Source organism: Emys orbicularis, chromosome 2 (assembly GCF_028017835.1).
Source record: "Emys orbicularis isolate rEmyOrb1 chromosome 2, rEmyOrb1.hap1, whole genome shotgun sequence".
NCBI classification, from domain to species: Eukaryota; Metazoa; Chordata; order Testudines; family Emydidae; genus Emys; species Emys orbicularis.
Genome location: NC_088684.1, coordinates 150,436,035 through 150,459,243, shown reverse-complemented (window position 1 = coordinate 150,459,243; position 23,209 = coordinate 150,436,035).

Here is a 23,209-nt window from a genome sequence, read left to right as displayed (position 1 = left end):
AATCATTGCACTAAGCCTTCAATTCGGCAAGATACTTAAGCACATGTCTAACTTTTAGCCTGTGGTAGATCTGTGCCTGTGCTCTCACCCGCCTGGTGAAAAGGGAGTACTGGGGACAAGGAAGGAGTGTGACTGAGGTCCGCTCCACTACTCCTTTCCTCCACTGGCATGGGGCCAAGTGGAAATGCAATTTTGAACTGGCTGGCAGCAGCAATAAGTATCACTGGGGCCAGTGCCAGCTCCAGCTTTTTTGCCACCCCAAGCGGCGAAAAAAAGAAAAAAAAGAAGAAGAACCCGATTGAGCTGCCGCCGAAGAGGAAGACAGCGAGTGAAGGACCTGCCGCCGAATTCCCGCCGATCCGGACGTGCCGCCCCGACAACGGACGCACTGCCGCCCCTTTCTATTGGCTGCCCCAAGCACCTGTTTCCTTTGCTGGTGCCTGGAGCCGGCCCTGAGAGCCAGGAAGTCATAATCAGCTCCCTGATGCCCTCCGCATAGAGCTCAGACAGAGGGGCAAATTTGACTCTCTATGGATAAAATCACCTCCCCATGGATAGAATCACCTCCCCAAATCCCCAGTTTACCACTTTCACCACCCCTCCTTGTTCAAAGACATCCAAAATGTCACTTCTTCCACAGAGTCCATAAAAATAATGTAGGTTATGCTGGAGTTTGGAGGGGGGGAAATAAAAAACCTGCACAGTTCTCATTTTCCCAATGCCCTTATCTTCTATGTCTATCTTTAAAATCATACATTTTTGAGGCACAACTGTCTTCATTTTTTATGTATCAGAGGGGTAGCCGTATTAGTCTGGATCTGTAAAAAGCAACAGAGGGTCCTGTGGCACCTTTAAGACTAACAGATGTATTGGAGCATAAGCTTTTGTGGGTGAATGCCCACTTCGTCAGACGCATGTAATGGAAATTTCCAGAGGCAGGTATAAATATGCAGGCAAGAATCAGTCTGGAGATAACGAGGTTAGTTCAGTCAGGGAGGGTGAGGTCCTCTGCTAGCAGTTGAGGTGTGAACACCAAGAGAGGAGAAACTGCTTCTGTAGTTGGCTAGCCATTCACAGTCTTTGTTTAATCCTGATCTGATGGTGTCAAATTTGCAAATGAACTGAATCTCAGGCCTTGGCTACACTGGCGCTGTACAGCGCTGCAACTTGCTGCGCTCAGGGGTGAGAAAACGCCCCCCCCCCCCCGAGCGCAGCGAGTACAGCGCTGTAAAGCGCCAGTGTAATCAGAGCCTGCAGCGCTGCACGCTCACACGCAGCGCTGCAAGCTATTCCCCTCAGAGAGGTGGAATACTTACAGCGCTGCGAGAGAGCTCTTGCAGCGCTGGTGGCGCAACTACACTTGCGCTTCACAGCACTGCCGCGGCAGCGCTGGGAAGTCCTGAGTGTAGCCAAGGCCTCAGCAGTTTCTCTTTGGACTCTTGTCCTGAAGTTTTTTTGCTGTAAGATGGCTACCTTTACATCTGCTATTGTGTGGCCAGGGAGGTTCAAGTGTTCTCCTACAGGTTTTTGTATATTGCCATTCCTGATATCTGACTTGTATATTATCCAATACCAAGCACAGGGTCACTGCCAGATAAATAATATCCATATGATGGAGAATATCTATGCTGATATTACTCTGTTGCCAGTTGGGGGCTTGAGAGAAGCAGATCACACAGACACAGTGCAGAGGCAAAGACTGTGGAATTGAAACTGGGGTTGCCTCCTTCATCAGAGATACAAACAACCTGTAGGGGTCAGACCAAAATGAAATAGAGGTGTGCAAATCTACTGTTGCAGTAGTAAAGCCAAAGAGAAATGCATGAAGTAAACCAGACTTCCTATTACAAAACTATGTGTAAATGCAGCCTCAGCATTACAAAATGACATTTAAAAACAAAATAAGATGTGCACATAGCAAGCCAGTGTTATTCATGGTAAAATGCAAATAAAGATACTGATGAGGAAATGTCAACATTTTCAGAATTTGGTTCAGATAAACATGTGAACATAGACTGTATAACTAAACTCTCCCAACATTTGCAGTCCAAACAGTCTCGGCACTTCTCCCCTCCCACTAAAAAGCCCTGTGATAGACCTTAATTCCATGACAACCTCTAACCATTATCTCCCTCAATAGCTCCTATCCAGTGTTGTCTTCAAGGGGATATGTGACCTGCTTAATTTACCTGGTGTCTTTTCATATGGCTGGTTTGCTCCCCTTCTGGTGTATTTTGGGATTGTAACCCCAAGCTCCCTCTTACACGGTCCTGAGAAAAAAATCAAAATGGCTTGTGCTAGGTTTAACCAATCAGGAATTGTGAAGAAATGCCAGGAGATACTTTAACCGGGTGATTAAGTAAATAAATAAATTAAATAAATAAAAGTCTACCAACCCAGGATAAACTTGAAAATGAAACACAAACAATAATCTGTCTTTGAAATTTTTGCGAAAACTCAGATAGTGAGACAAAAAATTATCCTAAGGGAATTGTCTGTGGGATCAAGTAGTTCTCTGTCCCTCTTTGACAGCAAAGATTCTGAAAGAAACACCCTCGTAAGCAAGAATTTTCCGGGAATGGCACTAGTTGCTAACTTACTGCTTCCAGAGTGTATCCCATCACCGATCAGCTCCTACTACCATACAATGCCAAAACAAACCATTTTTTCACTATTCCACAGACTGTGAACCTAGTTTCTAGTTAAATAAAATATCCCTCGTGATTTTTTGTGAGTTTGTTGTATTATCTCTTTCAAAATTCTGTGCTCAATATTATGCTAATAATATTTTGCACTTTTATAGTGCCGTCTGTCAAATACATTCTCAAACATTAATGTATTTCCACAGAAACCTTCTGATATAGGGAAGTACTTGTATCCTCATTTGTCAGATGGAGAAACTGAAGCAGACAGAATTAGCCCCAATTTTTTTAGAAGAGGCCTCTCATATTGGGTGACTAATTTTAAACATCTACCTCAATTGAGGAATCCAAAACAAGGGACCATTTAAAAAAAAATAGGCCAAGTGATTTACCCTAGCTCACAAGGAAGTCTGTGGTAGGGTGAGGAATAGAGCACAGATTTCCCAATTCCCAGTCCAGTGCATCAACACAAGACTGTCCTTCATTTTTAGTGTTCCTGCTACATTTGAGTTGACAGGCTACCTATTTTAGAGTTAATGGAATAATACTAATTGAAGCAGCAGTATTTAGACAGGTCACAACATATAAATAGCACTACATAGCATCATGCAAGTTCTGTCATGGCATAGCCGTGTTAAGATATTTCCCAGCCCCCATCCTCCTCGACATGAAACATCCCAAGATAAACAACAAAAACCATCATCATGAATTATCTAAATGCTCCATCAATAGGACGGGAAACTGCATGTTTAATACACCATTTAGAAAAGTTAAACATTAAAGTTAAAAGTGAAACATTTAAAATAAATTAAACTCATATATGTGTAGGGTGTATATTATTACACATTAATAACTATTGCCATAACCAGAGGGAGACCATTTAAGGCATGGTGCTACACATATCTGTTCAAATAGGCATTTTAGTTAAGCAAACATTTATTACTTGTGGATGGGAAAAATGGGGGAGTACACAGTAGAAGAGTATACTTTTTTAAAGAGCCATTGTCATTGGCCATTTTGCAGTGTTTATTTTTAATTTTTGTCACCACAAATAGATACAGATTCAGTATGTTCATTGTAAATTATTGCATAAATAGAAAATAAGTCCCGCTGACAAACACTCAGTGATAAATAATGTCAAAAAAGAGGCAATATCATTTTAGTTCCATTGTTGATCAATATTTATTATTGAAGTGTTCAGATTATAATTCGGAACACCTTTTAAGTATGGTTTTAATGGTTGCTGTACACCAAGTAGTCCTTCTATAGAGTATTTGAGTCTTGTACACTGCAAATGCTTATTAGGTTATTTTATATACTAAATGAAGGCCTCAGTATTGCAAACATGTATGTGCTTAACTTTACTACAATGAGCAGCACTATCACATTAGTAAAATTAAGCATGTGCATTCATGTTTTGCAAAATTGAGGCCCGAATTCTCCAGTTGACTGCATGCTGGCCATGAGGTGTGCCTACATGCTCTTCAGTTGCAGGCTCAGCATCAAAGATTCATATTATTCTATAGGAAGGCTATGAGAGTAACTTACATGAGTTTGCTTTCCATGATTCCATTGAAAGTGTCCACTCAGCCCATCCCCATTGTAAAAGTAGCAGAGAACTCAGATTACAAAATCAGTTCTCTGAGATATGTTTGGATACCTGGGAGTCAACACAGTCCCTTTGCCTCAGCATTCCCTCCAAAGTCCCATTTGTCCCTTGGCAGTAGGTCTGCTTTGGGCTCAAAGATTTGTTTAGTCTAACCTAACATCACTTAGAGGGCAAGATGGACACCCATATGTAAGAAAAATAGTATGTCTTTACTCCCTGAGTTACAGAATGATATTAAAATTAAAGGACACAATCCTACAATTGAGTGTGCATGAACAGACCCTTACACCTGCATGGAGTCTGAATGAAGTTAGTGTGGCTCCATATGGGCACCAGGATCCATCGGGTTGGCTCTGATTTCAGTACTGGGGTTAAAATGTTAGACTGGGATGAGAAAATGGTGTCATAGAATATAAATCTAAACCAATAAAGATAAATTTCTTATGGTTCTGAACCTTTTTCAGCTCAGGATCCATTTGTAAAACTTGATGGCCTATCACAATCCAGAGACTTCCTTGAGGCACCCCAGACCTGATCCCCCTCATGCACAAGGGTTCGGGGTGGGATGGGGGGTGGAGAAGGGGAGGTTGGTGAGGAACTCGGAACTAAGATTCCAGATGTTTCAGGCAGATGTTAACAGCTGGGGACCATCCCCCAACAACTGGGAGGAGGCATGGTGCGCTAAGACAACCCCCCAAAAATACACAGCCCTTCACCTCACAGGCCATGGAGGACAGAGGGTAAGGGTTGGGGAGATTTGGGGGTCCTGAAAGTGAAATAGGGAGGTTGAGATGTGTGTGCACAAGTAGTGAGGAAGGACTGGGAATTCTGGGGGTGCTGGAGAAGGAATTGGGGGTGAGTATTATGAGGGAGCAGTGGGAGACTAGGGGAAGGATATGGAGCAGAGGGATCTGTGAAGGGGCAGTGAGCCAGATCATCTCCCAAAAAACCACTCACCTGGAATGGGGGAGGTATACATTGGGGTGCCCATTCTAGGGAAGCTTGGGGGCACGATAGGGGACATGAAAGATGGGGTGTTACCTGGTTGTGGGGAGGGAGGTATATTGGGGGGGCTACTTACCCGAGACTGGTCTTCCCCTGTGGGACGAAGGGGCAGGTAAGGGGGAGCAACCCCCCGCCCCCCAGGCCACCTCCCATGTGTATCCCACAGCAACCTGCTGTGTCCAATGCAAACATACACCAATCACTCCCTCCTGACTCCTGCATTGTGGGGCTGGCTGGGCTGGGCTTCCCGCTCCAGGCATTGTTACCTCAGGGGTTGCAGCACCATTCAGGCTTGGCCCAGCCCCCTTAAGGTGCACCAGCCAGGCCAAACTTCTCTGAGTTGTACACAGGGTCAAAACACCTTTTCCTCAAATTTGGCCTGGCTAGTCCCCCATCATCATGGTAGAAAGATGGCTGGGCCAAACTTGAATGGTGCTGTGACCCTGAGCAACAGGTTGCAATGCCTGAAGTGGGGAGCTGAACCCAGCCAGCCCCACAATCCTTTCAATCATTCTGGCAACTCACTATTGGGTCATAACCCATCTATTGAGAAACCCTGCTCTAGAGAAAATCCCCTGTCATTCCCCACTTCTGTATTCAGGGTTGGCCTAATTTGCAAAATAATCTATCCAAGTACTAATTCTGTGGAATTTCTATATAACAAACTATATGTCCATCATTCCTTTATCATGCCCAACAGCATTAAACATCACATATCCTCCCATGACATATCCATCTGAATCCATGAATATCAATAATCTTGCCCTGTCATATTACTTTCACCACCCACTCTACTCCTCCGCCCACCTCTACATTATTACCAACAGAAATGACAAGTACTAAAAAGAATGACTATAGAATATTCTGCAACTCATCTTGTTAGCAGCAGTCTTCTTTGTACTAGTAGAAATACTCAGATGAGCCAGCCCTGAACAATGCAAACCTTGTGCAGTATCTCAAAAATCAATGTATGATCTCCTGCAGAAACCTCTCTCACTCCTTCTTTGTTTGTCCTCTCTCTTTATTAAAGGAAAATTGTGAAAGCTAAATTCTCCTCTCTAATTTGTAGTAGTCAATTAGAGAAGTGTTCAAATTTGCTTTATTTAGCTTCAAAGATAAGATTGCTAGCTGGGTTATATTTTATATTCTTTGAGTATCTGGATGTGAATTGGAATTCTTCTCCTCAATTTACAATACCTGCACAATTTGGCCTGACCCAAATTCATGGGTAAAGCCATGTTTCTAGAATATATTCGTTTGTATCTAATTGTTTGAGGGCAGAGTTGCAATAAGTGATGTAAACTGTACAATGACAACTAATTTTCACAGAAAAAAATAGTAATCATTATCCCCAAACTATAGTGGCTTGCTTTGCAGTCAGGTATAGGCAGCAGAAACCAAACCTGCACACTTATTTAGAGTTGTCGCTATCTTTAAAAACAATCCAAACAACCTGGATGTAGGCACACATGCAAATATACATAAGTTGGCTACACAGAGCCCCCAGGAATACATTAGCACAAGGTCAGAACTAGCTTAATCTGGACCTAACGTAGGCAGAGTAATGAGCCGCTGACATACCACCATGGCATATATGTTTAATCAGATTAAATGCTCCTGAGATGTCCAAAGGGCAGAATGAGTCATTGCATATGCCTGAAGACTTTGATGCACAGAGCATCTCTTGTTCACAAAACAAATGTAAGTGCCTCGTCTCCCTTCTCCATCATAAATAATTTCTGCAAATGCCCATTCTATTTACTCCTTTTGCTTTGATTACTTTGGCATTCTCTTTCAAAAAGAAAGTCAATCATATTGGTTCACCTCTTCGAGCTGTCTGTTATATTTCAAAACCATGTCACTCTATATTTAACAGCTTCATTCCAGTTTTTGGAGTAATTTAGCCAATGTAATGGTCTCTGGTTCAGTTTGAAACCCACAGACGCCAAAGAGGACATGTATCTGTCAAGAATCTGTGAATCTCATCTGCTTTATTTATGTATATTCTTTTGGCTTTGGTTAGAAAAATTATCTTCCCCAACATCGGATCACCTCATCATGTGAGTAGCCATCCAAAGTGTTGGGCCTCCTAACAAGCTCCATTTCGCTTAAGTTTTTAACTATAAAACTGTTTATTGATGGCTCTGTCACTTAACCTATTAACCAGACAAAATATTTTTGACCCAACTTCCTTTTGTCTACTTTAGTTAACAGGAAAATTGTGCCCTATTGTTTGTGTAAATAAGAATTCCATATGCACTTTCTGTCCACACCCTTAAAAAGGGGGGGGGGGGGAAGAGCACTGACTCTTTGGCCATCTTAATGTGAAAATTGATGTTTGATGATGTTAGTCAGAAAGTGACTATGTAAAATAAATACCTGTTCACTGCACAGATGTGCTCCCTCTGTGAATTTACAGCTATCTCTGTTTTCTTTAGTGAGAAAAAAAGGCTTTTCCTACACTATTTCTAGCTGGCAAAGCAGACCCTAAACAGCTGTGGGAGAGTGATCTGGATTCTTTTTTTGGCTCAGGCAACAAGAAACCTGTTAACTATGTTCCAAATACAGACTCTTTACCTCATGCTGTGCAGACATACACCTTAACTATACCGATAATACACTTCAGGTGGGATAGAGTTACTGGCAATAGTGTATGAAAGAAAACAGCTTGACCTTCAGACTTCAGTGTTAGTTTGCACGGCTGGCCAGGTTAAGTACATCAGCATCATTTTACTTTGTAAATGAAAAAGGTTGATACTGAAGCTGCTGAATGACCAGAACTGCATTTTAAGGGCTCTGTTCTCACACTGGCAAGCCTGCATTACTACTATTAACTTTAACATATATATCCCATTTGTGAACCAAATGCAAGATTGCTAACCACACCGGCATTTTCCTCAACCTAATCTTAAATAAAGCAATGAAGTTCCCATACAATGCTTCCTCAGCTCTCGTTCCCTAACATCCCTACTCTATTTGTGCTAAATTGATGATATCTTCATCATCTGGACCCATGGGGAGAAAGCCCTTCAGGAAAATCCACCAGGATTTCAATAATTTCCAGCCCACCATCAACCTCAGCCTGGACCAGTCCACACAAGAGATCCACTTCCTGGACACTGCAGTGCAAATAAGTGATGATCACATAAACACCACCCTATACTGGAAACCTATTGACTGCTATACTTACCTACATGCCTCCAGCTTTCATCCAGACCACATCACACAATCCATTGTCTACAGCCAAGCTCTAAGATACAACCACATTTGCTCCAATCCCTCAGAGACAAACACCTACAGGATCTCTATCAAGCAAAACTACAATACCCACCTGGTGTAATTAAGAAACAGATTGACAGAGCCAGAAGGGTACCGAGAAGTCACCTACTACAAGACAGGCCCAACAAAGGAAGTAACAGAACGCCACTAGCCGTCACCTACAGCCCCCAATTAAAACCTCTCCAGCACATCATCAAGGATCTACAACCTATCCTGAAGGACAATCCCTTACTCTCGCAGACCTTGGGAGACAGGTCAGTCCTTGCTTACAGACAGCCCCCCAACCTGAAGCAAATACTCACTAGCAAGTACATACCACACAACAAAAACACTAACCCAGGAACCAAACCCTGCAACAAACCCTGGTGCCAACTCTGTCCGCATATCTATTCAAGGGACACCATCATAGAACCTAACCACATCAGCCACACCATCAGGGGCTCATTCACCTGCACATTTACCAATGTGATATATGCCATCATGTGCCAGCAATGCCCCTCTGCCATGTACATTGGCCAAACCGGACGGTCTCTATGCAAAAGAATAAATGGACACAAATCTGACATCAGGGATTACAACATTCAAAAGCCAATAGGAGAACACTTCAACCTCCGTGGTCACTCAATAAACAGACTTAAAAGTGGCAATTCTTCAACAACAAAAACTTCAAAACCAGACCCCAACGTGAAACTGCAGAATTGGAATTAATTTGCAAACTGGACACTATCAAATTAGACCTGAATAAAGACTGGGAGTGGATGAGTTATTACAAAACCTAATTTTACCATACTAATTTCCCCCTACTGTTACTCACACCTTCTTGTCAACTGCTTGAAATGGGCCACCCTCATTACCATTTCAAAAGTGATTTTTCCTCCCTTGGTATTCTACTGTTAATTGAATTGTCTTGTTAGACTGACCCCCCACCTGGTAAGGCAACTCCCATCTTTTCATGTTCTATGTATAAATATACCTGCTACTGTATTTTCCACTCCATGCATCTGATGAAGTGGGTTCTAGCCCACAAAAGCTTATGCTCAAATAAATTTGTTAGTCTCTAAGGTGCCACAAGGACTCCTCGTTGTTTTTGCTGATACAGACTAACACGGCTATCACTCTGAAACCCTACATCACCATCACTGTCCAGATGATTCTAGTGGTCCTGTGTAGTACAGGTTACTCTTAAGTTACATGCTAGACCACAAGTCAGAGAAGGTAAGGGTGATGTAATGGGTCACCATATATCCTCTAACCAGAAATGCAGAAGATACCTCACCCCAAAGGCAAATTCATCATCATGAGTTTAGATGAGATGCAAATCCAGAGACAGGACCCGCATGGAAATCCTAGTACCCTATACTTATACTGGCCTTTTATTAGAACTAACAGAGCTACTATCAAACTCAGCTCTCGAATTGCCAAAGTACATCATCTTGGAAGGATTCAATACAAATGATGATTACATTTTTTAGATGTCCACAGGAGTTTGACATACTAACCCAGTCTGGACCTCATATCCACCAGGGGACTCTCTGAAGTAGTCCTTAGACCCACTCATGCTGTAGGACACGCTCTGAACTTTAGCCATAGTACAGTTAGTGGAAGCACAGTAAGTAGAGCTGGCTGAGAAATGTTCTCCTACCCACTTCAGAAAAAAAATATTTTTTTTGTTAACAGTCCCTGGGGGGGAAAAAAAAGAAAATAATATTTTCCATTACAAACTGAAGAACAAAAAGCTTCATTTTTTGACCTAAGATACTTTTAGAGACAAATTTGTTTAATCAAAAATAAATCAGTCTTAACAGTAGAATTATAAAAACAACATAATGAAATTATTTCAAAAGGAATATATAAAGGAATGTGCCAAACTACTGCTAGTAAAAAGACAGATAGTAGAAAAAAATGTTTTGTGAAAATCTGGAAAAAGAAAGCATTTTCATTCCATTTGACATTTTTTCAGGATTTTTTTGTTTTGTTTTTTAATGAAAAGTTTTAAAACTTTTTAATTTGGAAATGGTGAGGGAAATACTACTATGGGAAATAAGTTTTATATTTTTACACTATTTCACTTTTCCCCATTAGGAAAAAAAAGCACAAAAAAGTAAAAACAAAAATGGAGAGAAAATGAAACTTTTCTGTCCACAATTTCAAAAAACATTTTAAAAATTGTCCAATTTTTTTTTTGGGGGGGGGTGGAGGGGGAAGTGTGTGTGGCGGGGTGGTGGAAATTCAACAAAATATCCCCCCCCCCATGAAGGACTGTTTTCAATGAAACCTCATTTTTCATTGATTTTTTTTATACCACATCTATCCTAAACCCTTATTTATTACCTAAATAAATTGCCTGGATTTTAAAAAGTGCTGGGTATCCAGTATTTCCCAATGAGGTCAATTTAAGGTGAGTCCATTAAAAGCTTTTTTTGAAAATAACATTAGGGACAGTGAAAAAAACTCATCAAAAAACTGTTTTTCAGTGGTTTGACTAAACTCAATATTTTGCAAAAAGTGGTTGCTTTCAATTAAAATATATATTTTATTATATATATTAATTTAAAAATAAATTGGCCAACCTTTTTGGTTTGCTTTTTCAAATAAAAATAATCTAAATTTTCCATGAAAAAATACAACCAAAAATAAAAATAAAAAAGTAAAATAAAATAAAATAATAAATAAATAAATATATAATAATTAATAAACTTATTTTCTGACCAGCTCTATTGATTACTTAAATATTTTTGTCAGCACTTATGGTATATAGATTTTATTTCAAACTTTTGCAACAACCTTTCTGTATTTAGGGATGGAGGCAGTCAACTACAAAACTAATGTAGGTGAGAATTTAGGCGGCCTACATATGCCCACAAATAATATTATTACTCGATACACCTCTACCTCGATATAACATGACCTGATATACCACGAATTCGGATATAACGCGGTAAAGCAGTGCTCCCGGGGGGCGGGGCAGCGCACTCCAGTGGATTAAAGCAAGTTCAATATAACACGGTTTCACCTATAAAGCGGTAAGATTTTTTGGCTCCCGAGGACAGTGTTATATCGAGGTAGAGGTGTATTACACACTCAGTAAGTAGTATGTTTTATAAGACGGCATTCATATGGTAAAAACAGAGGAAAACTCTGTACTAGTAGATGCTGCACAGGTATAGAATAATGTAATTTTTTAAAATCTAAACAAAACATTTTAATTGCAGTCCAAGTAATCCATGTAAACAAATTACTTTCAGAAGAGTCCAAAAATATTTTATAAGAAGTCAAACGGATCAAAATAAATAGAGAATATTGGGGTTGGGGGAAAGAGTTCTTTTAAGCTCTACCAGAACTGTAAAATTGATGTGAGTTTAAGTTTTTTTAATATGGGTAACACCAAGGCCATAGAGCAAAACTAAACATTTTAGTCCAAAAAAGATTGGAAAGGGGAACAGCTACACCAGATACTACCTATGGACAATACATTTATCCCCAAATAAGTTTAAAAGCAGATTTTCCAAGATAATATAATTTCAGGGCAAAATTATTCCTTCCCTTATGTGGGTGCAATACCAAGGGAAAAGTGAGGTCCCAGGATAACCTGACTCCCAGCAATCCATAGTTCAAGGGGGAACACCTGTGCTGCCAGACGGGTGACATTACTGCCACCATCTTGCTCCCACTGTATGTCAGAATGCAGCCAGTGCTCTTCCCAGTGCAGCCAACAATTTACATGATCAGGAGACCTCTCCCCCAGTCCCAGAATAAATTATGCTTTTCAAAAGCACAGTATTTGCAAAAAAACATATTCCCCGTGGCACCACCGTTGTGTGGTGCACTTCCTTACTTTTCCTAGCATGGTTCAGGCTGTTAGGAACCTTAATGGAGCCCACACTGTCTGATATCATATGCACTACACTATTTTTATAGTTTTATACAAATACTTAAAATGTTTTGACAGATTGTGTTCTAAGAACATTTAACTGAATTTCAAGTACCTAAAATCACATAAGTTTTTCTGATGCCATTCCAGTTGATTAGCTATAGTACAGACACATGCTCAAACACAGCAAATGGATATTTATAGTTTGTAAAATTATAAAGATGACATTAAGAGATTCAATATAAAACAATGTTTTCACTCTCTTGAATGTATGAACCTGACTAGAATTCAGTCTTGGGTGTTTTCTTTTTAATTCCACAAGACACAGGAAAATAAATCTGAATTCATTAGTGGACACCATAAAAAGCCAATTTCTACTAAAATGTGCTACTAGCCTTCTAGCTCAATAGAAATAGGATTTATATCCTACTTATCTATTTACTACTGTAAGGCAGAAGAAATATTACAATATTGACCCTTCTCCCTTTTGATCTTTCTCCAAATTGATAAAACACTTAACAAGGAATGTTTTGTTGCCATTGCTGGAAATAAACCAAACTACAACGGAACAGTCAACGTCTCTGAGAGGTCTGTTCTCCCATCCATGTATACACATGCCTTCTATTAACACTAATGAGAATTACCCCATGAATTACGGATGAGAGATCAGGCCCCTTAATTTGTTTAGATGAGACCCATTTTAATCAGTGTAGGCCACACATAATATTGTACCATGCTCGTGCGGCTGGTGAGTCAACGCATTTGAGGTTATCACTTTATATTGTAAGGGCTGCTAGCCAGGCCAATAATTTTAAACAGAAGCATGTCAGAATGTTAGTCAAGGGTAACATTCTCAGGGTATTTATCCCCTGAAGGAAAAAAAGCCTCAGGGACTTGGAATGACTTTGTAACAGTAAACTACTTTGGACTGAGTGAATATGATAAGCAAGATTCAAACCTGACCCCATGGTACCAATGTCTTGCAGCTGACACTGTTTCTATTATATTGGAGACTTTGATTTTGTTTATTAAAACACAGGTCAGCAAACATCTAGTTCTCATGACGCTTCAACATTTTCATCACCTTTTACCCTCTCAGTAACCTGATGTTAAGCTCAGTAAAGACATTTGTTCACAGAACAACCATCAAGGGAAATCATTTAGAAGTGCTACATAAATAGCACCCAAACACAGTATACAGAGTGAGATAAAAAAGAACTCAATGGAGGACATATTTCTTTATGCCACTGACCTCCATTTGAGAATTGCTGTCAGTCTCAATGAGGGGAGGAGAAAAACACTCCCATGCCAAAGTGTACATATGCCACTACTTCTCCCTTGTAATGGAGATAATTCTCCCAAACCCACTTCATACAGCTCAGATTTTCCCTCAGATGCAAGGGGGATATCTCCCCAAATGACAACAAAAACTGACATGTATTATGATTTATAGAATATATTAAGCAGTGGAAGCATTCTAGAGATCACTTAAGTCTCTAATGTTAAGGGCCAGATTTTCAGAAAGGGTGTGTGAATTTGGACATGCCATTAACATATGCATTTGAAGTCCACAGGACTTTGCTCAAGCGTGTGTCCACTCATGCAGATCCAACTGAAGGATTAGGACCATGTATTTTTCCCTGATGCCCCCTTCAACATTTCTCCTCCCAACCCTAGTATGATGTTGTTACTCCTACTACCATGGGATGGCGATCTTCAGAGCACCCACTTGTGGCCCATCCTGGCCCTGCAAGTGTGCTGCTCACAGTACCCACTCATGCTCTTCCAGTCAATCACCCAGGCCAGTTTAATTCAAAGCACATAACCTCTTTGTCAGGGTCAAGTTCATTAACTCTATAGAGAATAACTCACTTCTTTAGTCATTCAAGTTCACATCCATTCTGAGTCCATGTAACTGTGTCTAGGACTCCCTGGTAGATTTTTCTTGCTCCTTTTCAAGAAGTCACCTTACCCCCACAACTCCATTACTTTCACCACCCACTCCATGAAATACAATCAGTAACTCAAGACACGAGAGTCCCCAGCTCTCCTCCTTGAAGCTGTGGACTATTATTTAGACAGTCCCTGTGTCTCTCCTGAAGACAGGAGTCTTGAATATTTGCTTATAGAATCATAGGGAATTACTGGAACATTGCAAGTAACAACTCCAGCACACATAGTCAGGACTGAATTTTCTGCTAATTCCCCGGATCAGATACAACACCACAAGGACACACAAGACAACAACTTAACACTAAGCCAAGGGTCGGCAACGTTTGGCACGCGGCTTGCCAGGTTAAGCATCCTGGCGGGCCGGGACAGTTTATTTACCTGCTGATGCGGCAGGTTCGGCCAATCGCGGCCCCCACTGGCCGCGGTTCGCCGTCCCGGGCCAATGGGGGCGGTGGGAAGCGGCGCGGGCGAGGGATGTGCTGGCTGCGGCTTCCCGCCGCCCCCATTGGCCCGGGACGGCGAACCGCGGCCAGTGGGAGCCGCGATCGGCTGAACCTGCCATGTCAGCAGGTAAATAAACTGGCCCGGCCCGCCAGGGTGCTTACCCTGGCGAGCCGCGTGCCAAATGTTGCCAACCCCTGCACTAAGCTAAAGATAAAACACAATCTCTTAATAGATGCTGTCTCCACTGATCATTACACAGTATTGTCATCTTCAATAGATCAAAAATCATGAGTCAGACCCCCACAAATCATGAGATATTTTGTAAAAGATTATATTATGGGGGTTTTTTTAGGTCAGTCTCTTGACTTTTGAACTCCCCCTGCCCATCCCCAGAGTATGAACAATTAGTGTCGACCACTCTCCCACATGTACTGTATAATATGATTTTGGCCCCTGCTACTGGAGTTCTCACCCCCACCTCTGTCAGTCTACTGCCCAGCAATTAATCCTGTCCTCCAGTCCCCCACCAGTTCTGTCCCCACCCAACCCCACTTCAATTCAGCCCCCCCCAGTTCAGTCCCCCGACCCCATCGACCCCACCACCACCGTCAGTTCACCCACCCAGCACTCACCCTATCTACTCAGAATCCACCATCACTACAGCCCCTCCATCTCATCAGGCCCCACCCTCCTCATTTCAGCCCCCTTGCAGCCCCAAGGCCACAGTTCAGCCCTCCCAGCCTCACCTCTGCTCCTCCTAGGGATCTTCACCCACAAAGGCCTGGGGGGGCTCCAGTGGGATCCAGTCTCTCACTTCTAAGGCTGACAGCTGAAGCCAGCTGCGCAGGGCTGACAGCGAGAGCTCATGAAGAGGAACTCCTGTTTTCAGCCTGCAAAGAAGGGACAGCGGAGGCTGACAGTGAGACTACCAGCCAACTGGGGCTGACAGCAATTTCTAAGTAAAAGTAAGCCTCATTCATGATCTCAGGATAGAACTCGCAAATGTCATGATATTATTTTTTATTTTCAGTCACGGCTGAAAAAAAAATCCTGACATTCAAGAGTTCTATCGTGAAATCGTGAATGGACCTTAACTTTTACTTAGAAACCATGTCTCTGGCAATAAATTTGTGAGAGTTGGCATGTCTGATTATAAGTCCCCCAGCTCTTCTCCTTGGAACTTGGGGTGGAACTTAGGCCAGCTGTAGGGCCTTAGCCAATTTTTCTGTCAGCTGGCTTCTTTTTCACCAATTATTCTTCAGGCTCAGAGGTTTCAACAGACTAGCCTTCTCTAACTGGTGTCTCTCCTGCTATGTGGTAGGAGGCAGCATATACGCTGGTCACCTTCCTAAAGCTCATCCCAGTTAGCTGGGAGACAGGTGAGCCTTGTCCCACCCATTCTGCACACTTCTTGGTCCTGGACCCTTAAAGAAACAGTAAGAGGATTTCTTCCCAAATAGGTGCTGTGCATGGTCTTGTTCACAGAGAAAGACTATGTTCTTTGTTCACAACAAAATTTATCTTTCTGAGGAATTCACTCCCTTTTTCCCATCCCACAGCTGCGACTGTCTCCCGACCTACCCTGGCATCACACTCCCAGAGGCTGGCGCAGATTAGGCGTAGAAAGAAAAGGACACGGGACGACATGTTCTCAGAACTTATGGGCTGCTCCCGAGCCGAGGCAGCCCAGCAGACCCAGTGGAGGGAGAACATGTCTCAAATCCATCGAGCACACATTGAACGGGAGGAGAGGTGGTGGCAGGAAAACCAGCAGGCGACTCAACCGCTGTTTGGACTAATGAGGGAGCAAACGGACACGCTCCGGCGCCTTGTGGATGTTCTGCAGGACCGGAGGCAGGAGGACAGAGCCCTGCTGCAGTCTATCTGTAACCGCCCTCCCCCGCCAAAAAGTCCCATACCCCCCTCATCCAAAGTACCAAGAAGGAGGGGCGGTAGAGTCCGTGAAAACTCTCACTCCACCCCTGCAGACTGCTCCAGGAGCAGAAGACTGTCATTCCCCAAAATTTGAGAAGTCCTTTCCTTCCCGCCTCACCCAAGCCCCCGTCCCAGTTTCATCCCCTAACTGTGTAGTTGCTAATAAAAAATATGTTCCTGTTAATTACTGTTTCCATCATGTTCTTTTTGAGGAGAGTCTGTTTGAAGGGGGGGAAGGGGGTTGGTAATTGGACAGGACAGTCACCTTTACCAGGGTACAGACACGGGGGCAGGTTCAGCAGCAGGTCACACACACATTGCAGTCACTAGGCACCCTGGTCAGCCTGGGAGGTGGTTTTCATGTTCTGTGTGTGTGGGGGGGGGGCTATGTGACTTTGTGGCGGGGGAGGGCGGTTAGAGATCTTATGCAGCGGTCCTTATCCTGGATCACAGAGCCATGCAGCAGGGGATCTGTAACCATCCTCCCCCTGCCACAAAGTCACATAGCCCCCACACACAGAGTCCCGAACAGGAGGGGTGGCAGGCTCCGTTGAAACAACCAGTCCACCAGTGCGGAGCCTGTCATTCCTGGAGTTTAGAAGCGTCCTTTGCATCACTACACTACACCCGCTCCCCACCACAGTCTGCGTCCCAGTTTCAACACTTTACCACGAAAACAGTAATAAAGACAACTGTGTTCATTAACAAATTTCCAGTGATTTTATTTTTAAACGTGTGTTGGAAAGGGGGGAACGGGGTGAACGGGGTATGTAACTGGAGAGGATAGTGAACATTTACTGGGTAAAGAATGGGGGCAGGTTCAGCTTCTCTGTAAACAAACTTAATAGTCACAGGTTACCCTGCTCACTGAGGAACCTAGCTTTCAAAGCCTCCCGGATGCACAGCGCGTCCCGCTGGGCTCTTCTAATCGCACGGCTGTCTGGCTGGGCCTAATCAGCAGCCAGGCTATTTGCCTCAACCTCCCACCCCGCCATAAAGGTCTCCCCCTTGCTCTCACAGAGATTGTGGAGCACACAGCAAGCTGCAATAACAATGGGGATATTAGTTTCGCTGAGATCAGAGCGAGTCAGTAAGCTTCTCCATCTCCCCTTGAGACGTCCAAAAGCACACTCCACCACCATTCTGCACTTGCTCAGACGGTAGTTGAAGAGTTCTTTTTCACTGTCCAGGGCGCCTGTATAGGGCTTCATGAGCCAGGGCATTAGCGGGTAGGCTGGGTCCCTGAGGATGACTATAGGCATCTCCACATCCCCAACAGTTATTTTGTGGTCCGGGAAGTAAATACCTTCCTGCAGCCGTCTAAACAGACCAGAGTTCCTGAAAACACGAGCGTCATGAACCTTGCCCGGCCATCCGACGTTGATGTTTGTAAAACGTCCCCTATGGTCCACCAGTGCTTGCAGCACCATTGAAAAGTAGCCCTTTCGGTTAATGTACTGGCTGGCCTGGTGGTCCGGTCCCAGGATAGGGATGTGAGTTCCATCTATAGCCCCAGCGCAGTTTGGGAATCCCATCGCGGCGAAGCCATCTATGATGTCCTGCACGTTTCCCAGGGTCACTACCTTTGACAGCAGTACCTCAACGATTGCGTTGGCTACTTGCATCACAACAACCCCCACAGTAGATTTGCCCACGCCAAAGTGGTTCGCGACTGACCGGTAGCTGTCTGGCGTTGCAAGCTTCCAGAGGGCTATGGCCACTCGCTTCTGGACACTCAGGGATGCTCGCATCCGGGTGTCCTTGCGCCACAGGGCAGGGGACAGCAACTCACAAAGTTCCAGGAAAGTTCCCTTCCGCATCCGAAAGTTTCGCAGCCACTGTGATTCATCCCAGACCTGCAGCACTATGCGGTCCCACCAGTCCATGCTTGTTTCCCGGGCCCAGAATCGCCATTCCACAGCATCAACATGACCCATTGCCACCATGATGTCCACGGCGTGGGGTCCCGTGCTTTGTGACAGGTCTGTGCCACTCTCAGACTTCATGTCCTCACCGCGCTGCCGTAGCATCCTCGCCCGATTTCTCAGCATCTGCCTCTGGAAAAGGTGGATGATAAGGTGCGAGGTGTTGACAACAGCCATAACTGCAGCGATGGTCGCAGCGGGCTCCATGCTCGCAGTGCTGTGGCGTCCGTGCTGTCACTGACCAGAAAAGTGCGCGAACTGATTGCCCGCCGGCGCTTTCAGGGAGGGATGGCGGGAGTGACGGTTGGATGACGACAGTTACCCAAAACCACCCTCGACACATTTTTTTCCCCAGAAGGCATTGTGGGCTTGACCCAGAATTCCAATGGGCAGCGGGGACTGCGGGAACTGTGGGATAGCTGCCCACAGTGCACCGCTTCCAATGTCGACGCTTGCCCCGTTAGTGTGGACTCACAAAGTCGAATTACTGTCCTTAGTGTGGATACACACATTCGACTTTGTAATATTGATTCCACATATTCGATTTAAGTAAAATCGAACTACTCTCGTAGTGTAGACATATCCTTACAGAGTTTTAAAAATATCTACTTATTATTATTTTTGTATTCCTTCCCCCCATAGTGCCAACTGCATTTGCTACCAAGTTCAACTTTATAGGGCTCAGAGGAAATGATAAATGACGCCCAAAAAAAGACCTAAAATACACAATGCTTCAATTTTAAGGGCTAATATTTTGCCCACCCCCCATCATTAGAAAAAAATGCCATCCTATTGGAAAGGTGGGAATGTTCCCTTTCAATGGTATGCAAAGCTTCCGTTTCCAGGCTTCATTATACATGAGATGTCAGAAGTTTATCCTGCCAATAGTGCATGAGTAAGCATTGCTCTGCACTCCTATCCGCACAGTCATATTTGGGGCATAATCAACATTTGTGGTGAAGGAAGTATCTCTCTTGTGCTCCCCAACCAACACCTTTTTTTATAATAATGGCAGGTATTTAAAGCTGCTCAGAGATTTGCAATACAAGATGTAGCTCCAGCAGATCTGGATTCATGTGCAGAGTCCAGCTGAAGTGGCCAAAGGTGCATGATTAATGCAATCTATCACATCTTTGCAATTTATCACATGGCTCTCACAGGAAAATACATTTCCCTTCTCTCACATAGCTCTAATTGCTTTCTTTGCCTTCAACACCATTTTCTCCTTGGACCATAAGTGGTGCAATGAGCAAGAGAAGTGCAGTATACACATTTCTTTTTCAGTCTGGTGAAGATTAAGTATTTTTTAAAGAAGACAACATATTACGCCACTGAGTTCTTTATGTGATAATATTTATATAAAAGTCAATGCTGAGATTCACATTGCACCTGTTGTAGAGTAATACAATAATTTCCTTTTGAGCTATTTATTCATGCTAGCATGTTTAACGAATTTTGCAGAAGTTATTGCAGGATGGCAGTAAAGAAGAGAAAACTGGACTGTGGAGCTATGCAATTTAACACTGGTAATACTGAGAAAATAACTAGCAATTAAAATGTTAACATTACATACAGTTTCCTTGATTTATGAAGGCATTAAAATGAGAAATTGTTAAAAACATTTTAAAGGGAACCATATTTTAGTTTACTTTAACCTAAATGTATACAAAGAGCCTAGAGCTTTTGAAGCAAAAACATTATTCACATTAGACTGAGGGACAAATAAGCTTGAATGTAAACAAACAGTGCTTTCACATTAAGTTTATCTTAATTAGAGTCAAAGAACTCATTCTGATACGTCTTAACAAGATGATCCCAGTAGATATCAGATTGCATGTTTAGTAAATACATTCATCTTTCATCTCTGATGATCCAGATTCAAGTCCACCAAAGAAATGAACCCGAAGGTTACAGTCTACGTTCTAGTAGGGGTTTGTCCACATCTCAAAACCATTATGCATTTTTAAGCAAACTCTGCACATCTGTCAATTTCTGCTCAGGACCATGCTATTCTGTCCAAACTGGGTTTTCATACTGTACCCACCCACCATAGTATCTGAGCACCTGAACTTGCTGACAAAGAATTGCCCACTTTCTGCCATGCTATTAGTCTTTTGCTTGCCTAACTGGTAAATTCTTCATCCGATTTAAAATGAATCAACTGTAGCCCAGAAAAGCTCTAAAAATTCACATAGAAATTAAGGCTTCCCTGGAGACAAACCATTTAATTAATCTGCTTGGTTTGTCACCATCTTTTCATTTAAATATTGGAAGATGCAAGGGTACTGAGAATTAAGAGAATGTCAGATCCTTATTCTGCTCTGAAAAAAATTATGTAAAACCTGCTGAGATTTACTGGTCTGGCTTCCACTCACAGAACTATTCAGCAGAAAAGTATACCAAGCCATGTAAGTATTTTGGTGATGATGTACAGGAACTTCCCACAGAGAGCTGTTAGGAAGTAGAGCTGATGCTAAAAACCTGCTCTGCTGAATTTTCTGCCTCAGAAGATTTAAAAAAACATGGTGTTTTGCTCCAGCAGAAGCAATTTTTGGGAGCTGACAGGCAGACTTGCCAAAAGACTGGCTGGTAAGCTGTTCCCATTTGTTTTTAAAATATCTAGTTTCCTGACAAGTGGGATGGTGAAGGAGGGCGGGGGGTCATATACAAACAATATATATATTTCTCTCTTTAACTCTTTGGAAGGATGCTATTAAGGATGTCTATATCTAGATAGGGACGAGCTACCTTTTTCGATGAAGCTTTTGAAGACCCTCTGTGGCATAGACATCAGCAAGCTCTTTGTGGAATCCACCTACAACATCAAAGATGGGTTTGAAGCATATTTTTATATCTATGTTGGGGAGCAGTGGTGGGGAAGCTACTTTCTCTCTAGTCCCCCTCCTTTTTTCCCATTCAAAAATGGATGAAGCTGATAGGTTGCCAAAGAAAATAATGCAAGCACAATAAAAGTCAGTCTAACCCAGAGGTTGCCCACCAACTAGGTGGTGGGACATCATACTTAGGGACATGGCCAGGTTGTGCTTAACGGAGGAACAAGCATGGTTAGGAATGAATAGTGATTCTGTATTACTCCCCATGACTGCCAAGACGCCCTGGAATGAAAAAAAAAATAATGATGTCAAGTTTCCACCCTGTGTATTCACAGACAGACCAATTTTGTGAGGAAAGAATATAAGCTCTTTAAGGCAGGGAACATCTTTTGTGTTTGAATTGTGGGGCTGCAGCCTTCAGGCACTACCATGACTAATAAAAAAATATAAGTATTTGTAGAAAATAAAAATCAAGTCCTTCTACTAAATTTAAGGAATTAAATGTGACTACTTGCTTTTGCTTAACTATAAGTACATACTTAAAAGCTGTGCTAGATTAAGGTGCATGCAATCTCTTATCTTAAATTTCTCCATCTCACTATCTTCACAGTGATCATTCAAGGACTGATCGGATAACATTTGTAAACTTCAATATAAATGTTACCTTTATTATTATTGAAAATCTCTGTTAAAGATGTGGAAAATGTTCTGGCAGTTTCAGATGAAATAATAGATAAAGTCTATGAGTCTAAGGCCAGAATGGACCATCAGGGTCATCTAGTCTGACCTCCTGCACATCACAGACCATAGAAACTCACTCACCCCAACATGTAATAGGCCCATAACTTCTCACTGAGTTACTGAAGTCCTCAAATGTTGATTTAAAGTTTTAAAGTTACAGAGAATCCACCATTTACTTTAGTTCAAACCAACATGCTGAAGAGGAAGGCAAAAAAATAAAAAATAAAAAAGAAAGAAAGAAAAAGACAGGGTCTCTGCCAATCTGACTGGAAGGAAAATTCCTTCCCAACCCCATATATAATGATCAGATAGACTCTGAGTATGTGGGCAAGACCCACTAGCCAGAAACTTGGAAAGAATTTTCTGTAGTAGCTCAGTACACCCCATGTAGCATCCCATTGGAGACATTCCCTAATAGCAGTCGCAGATGGGCTATATGCCATTGTAATAATATGGACCTCATTATTCCATTCCCTCCATAAACTTATCAAGCTTAAAACAAGCTAGGTTTTTTTTTGCCCCCACTACCACCCTTGGAAGGTTGGACAAGAACATCACTCTTCTGATGGTTAGAAACCTGTGTCCAATTTCAAGCCTAAACCTATTGATGGCCAGTTTATATCCATTTGTCCTTTTACCCTGTTCTTTTAGCAATGGTCCTTAACTTAAAGAACTCCTGTCCCTCCTTGGTGTTTATCCCTCTGAGGTATTTACAGAGAGCAATCATATCTTGCCTCAGACTTCATTTTGTTAGGCTAAACATACAAAGCTCCTTAAGTATCCTCTCATGAGGTAGGTTCTCCATTCCTCTGATAGTCCTAGTTGCCATCCTCTGCATCTGTCCCAGTTTGAATTAATCTTTCTTAAACATCGGAGACCAGAATTGCAAACAAATATTCCAGATAATGGTAATAAAACTTCCCTATCTCTTTTGGAAATACCTTACCTGATGAATCCTTGAATTCCATTAG